Raw genomic sequence first — 4,500 nt, forward strand, 5'->3', positions numbered from 1 at the left:
TTTTTTTCTTGAGACAGAGTTTCACTCTGTTGCCCAGACTTCAATGCAATGGTATGATCGTAGCTCACTGCAGCCTCAAACTCCTGGGCTCAAGTGAGCTTCCCACCTCAGCCTCCCAAGTAGCTAGGACTATAAGCGTGAGCCACAACACTCAGTTAATTTTTTTAATTTTTAGTGGAGATGGGGTCTTGCTACGTTGTCCAACCAAAGACCGTTTAAAACATAAATCAGACCGTATCACTACTCTCTTCAAAACCCTGCAGTTCTCATGAAGGTAGAGTAGAATGATACTTATCAAAAGCTGGGAAAGAGCAGGGTGAGGAAGATGAAGACAGGTTAGTTAATGGGTATAAACATACAATCAGATAGAAATAATAAATTCTAGGCTAGGTGCGATGGTTCACACCTGTAATCTCAGCACTTTGGAAGGCCAAGGCAAGTGGATCACCTGAGGTCAATTCGAGTCCAGTCTGGCCAACACGGCAAAACCCCGTCTCTACTAAAAATACAAAAATTAGCCAGGCGTGGTGGTGCATGCCTCGAATCCCAGGTACTGGAGGGCTGAGGCAGAAGAATTGCTTGAACCCGGGAGGTGGAGGTTGCAGTGAGCCAAGATGGTGCCACCGCGCTCCAGCCTGGGCAACAAAATGAGACTCTATCTCAAAAAAAAAAAGAAAGAAAGAATAAGTTCTAGTGTTGAATGGCGTAGTAGGGTGACTACAGTTAACAATAATTTGTTGTATATTACAAAATAGCTACAAGAGAGGATTTGAAATATTCCCAACATGAAGAAATGAGAAATGTTTGAGGTGACGGATGCCCTGAATACCCTGGTTTAATCATTACACATTATATGTATGTATTAAAATAACACATACATGCCATAAATATGTATAATTATTATGTATCAATTTTTAATGTTTAAAAAAAACCCAACAACCCTGAAGTAGGTCCCCATTTCCCTAATAATAAAAGCCAAAGTCTTTACTGTGACCTCTAAGGCCCTCAGCCCTCCCAGACAGCTGCGTGACTACGTCTCTTAATTCCTTCAAGTAGGCTCAAATTAGACCTTTGGACAGGTGCAGTGGCTCATGCCTGTAATCACAGCACTTTGACAGGCCTAGGCGGGTGGATTACTTGAGGCCAGGAGTTCGATACCAGCCTGGCCAACATGGCAAAACCCTGTCTCTACCAAAAATACAAAAATTAGCCAGGTGTGGTGGCGCACGCGACCGTAATCCCAGGGATTTAGGAGGCTGCGGCACAAGAATCACTTCAACCAGGGAGGTTAAGATAGCAGTGAGCCAAGTTCTCACCACTGCACTCCAGCCTGGGCGACAGAGGGAAGCTTCCTCTCATGAGGTTTACCTTGACCTATTTAACTTGCCACTCTCCAAACCCCCTTACTCTGCTATTTTTATTTCTGCTCTTATAACTGTCTAACATACTTATGTATAATCTCTGTGTCAATTTATTGTATTCATTGTTTATTATCTGTATTTTTTCTGTTAGGATAAAAGATCCAAAAGAACAAGATTTATTTATGAAAACCTCCCCATGCATCTAAAACAATGTCTGGCACATTGTGGTTTCAACAAGTTAATGAATAACTACAGTATCTCCCAGTAATTAAAGATTAGCAAATATTAATATGGGAATAAGGGTGGCACGTAGGTTGATACTAGTTATAAAGTTTTTCTCTCCATAGTATGTACTTATTTGTTAACATACATATATATGGAACTGTACAGCAGGGTGAAAACTGCAGTTTTTGCAGTCAGAGCTTGGGTGATTCCTAGCCTTTCACCATCTCCTATCTGTGTAGTCTTGCAGAAGATTCCCTTGGTCCACCTGTAAAATAGGAGTAAAAACACTTGTCCCATTGTCCCATTGTCCCAGAGGTTGCAGTGAGCTGAGATCGCGCCACTGCACTCCAGCCTGGGTGACAGAGTGAGACTCCATCTCATAAATAAATAAATAAGCAAACAGGCTCTTGAGAAAATAAAATGAATGTGAATCATTTAGCAAGCTGAGATATGAAACATAGTTCTTTAGGAAGAGCAGGATTTGAAACTCAATAACACCTATTGCCATCATGCCATTTATTCCCAAAGAAAGCTCTGTGACCTCTGTACTGCCGATCAGATTTTAACCTTTATTTTTGCCCAGTGCTGACAGGGAGGAATCTCTGAGCTCTCTCACTCTGTTCAGGTTAATTGCCCTCTCTTTTCCTTTCCATTTTTGGAAGATGGACAGCAGGTGCTGCGTTCCAGGATCCCTGATCTCGCTGACTCAGGCTGCCTCTTACTTTCACCAGCGATGAAAAAAGAACAGTAACAACATGTGTGTGAGCACTGGCATAGCTTTATGAGAGCTTCAATGGACAGGATATCTCTTCCAAAGGAAAATATGAAGACTTTTCTCCCACAGTGCAGAACAGGGGGCAAACGGGTGATTCAGGAGACCTGAGTTCACTGCCCCATAGCTCTAGGAAGTGAGAGATTTGGGGAAAGCCCTTCGATCTTACCAGGACAAGGACATCATCATAGCAATCACAGTGCCCTTTGGCCCTGGCAAAAGTTTTTGGAGGGACAAAGTGGAAGGAGGCCCCTGCACACTGAGAGTTTGTTTTGAGGCTTTTGGTGTAATTAAGAGTGAAAAAGGGGCCGGGCACAGTGGCTCATGCCTGTAATATCAGCGCTTTGGGAGGCCAAGGTGGGTGGATCACCTGAGGTCAAGAGTTCAAAACCAGCCTGACCAACATGGTGAAACCCCGTCTCTACTAAAAAGACAAAATTAGCTGGGTGTGATGGCACATGCCTGTAATCCCAGTCATTTGGGAGGCTGAGGAAGGAGAATCATTTAAACCCAGGATGCAGAAGTTGCAGTAAGCCGAGATCACGCCATTGCACTCCAGCCTGGGCAACAGGAGCGAAACTCCGAAACTCCGTCACATGAATGCAAAAAAAAAAAAAAAAAAAAAAAAAAAAATAAGAGTGAAAAAGGGCTGAACTCTGCTGCTCACCATGTAATCCCAACTCTTTGGGAGGCCTAGGCGAGTGGATCACTTGAGGTCAAGGGTTCAAGACCACCCTGGCCAGCATGGTGAAACCCCTGTCTCTACTAAAATTAGTTGGGCGTGGTGGCTCAAGCCTGTAATCCCAGCTTCTCAGGAGGCTGAGGCAGGAAAATCACTTGAACCCAGGTTGCAGGGAGCGGAGGTCCAGCCACTGCACTCCAGCCAGGGCGACAAAGCAAGACTCCATCTCAAATAATAACAGTAATGAAAAGAGCAAAAAAGAAAGAAAAAAAACCAAACAAGCCTCAGAAATTGCCATTTGTTTAATACCTGCATTAAAAAATTATCCCTTCCATCAGATGAAAAATATCTTATAATTTATTATCGATAATACATTAATTCGTAAGCACACCAGAAACAAGGGATTCCTTAAGGCACATATAAGGGTTTTTTCATTTTTATTTTATTATCTTTAAGGATAATTTGGTGGGTAGGGGTCAGTGAGTCGGGAGTACTGATTGGTTGGGTCGGAGATGAGACGCGTTAAGTTCCATAATTAAACGCTTTCAATCGTGTCAGTTTATCTGTGCCTATAAACACACTCCTTTAGAGAACAGTCAAAAGTTTATGGCAGGGTGCAGTGGCTCACGCCTGTAATCCCAGCACTTTGGGAGGCCGAGGTGGATGGATCACCTGAGGTCTGGAGTTGGAGATAAGCCTGGCCAACATGGTGAATCCCTATCTCTACTAAAAATACAAAAAATTAGCCGGGTGTGGTGGCGGGCGCCTGTAATCTCCCAGCTACTCCGGAGGCTGAGACAGGAGAATCGCTTGAACCCGTGGGGCAGAGGTGGCAGTGAGCCAAGATCCCGCCACTGCACTTCACCCTGGGGAACAAGGGCGAAAGTCTGTCTCAAAAAAAAAAAGTTTACATGTGAGGCTTTTTTAGTATTCCTGGGAAGAGGGTTGATCCTGTCTATGAAAGGGCTTAGGATTAGTTCACTTTCCTAACCCTATGTTTAATCAGTGGCACATCCTAGTTTTGAATTATTTAAACATATTATTATTTGGCCATTTACGTACTTCGTTTGTCACTTCAAGGTAAACGGTAGCCACCTAGAGAAAGCAAAACAGAAGATGGCTGAAAATATTTCATTTGACCGCCGTTGATCATTTCATTTGAGCTCCTTTGGTTACAAAACTGTGTGAATTGGTCTGGCACGGTGACTCACGCCTGTAATCTCAGCACTTTGAGAGGCCGAGGCGGGTGGATTACTAGAGGTCAGGAGTTCGAGACCAACCTGGCTAACATGATGAAACCCTCTGTCTACTAAAACACAGAAATTAGCCGGACACGGTGGTAAACGCCTGTAATCCCAGCTACACGGGAGGCTGAGGCGGAAGAATCACTTGAGCCTGGGAGGCAGAGGTTGCAGTGAGCAGAGATGGTGCCACTGCACTCCAGCCTGGGCGACGGAGCA

This window comes from Cebus imitator, unplaced genomic scaffold (assembly GCF_001604975.1).
Source record: "Cebus imitator isolate Cc_AM_T3 unplaced genomic scaffold, Cebus_imitator-1.0 Scaffold18, whole genome shotgun sequence".
NCBI lineage: Eukaryota > Metazoa > Chordata > Mammalia > Primates > Cebidae > Cebus > Cebus imitator.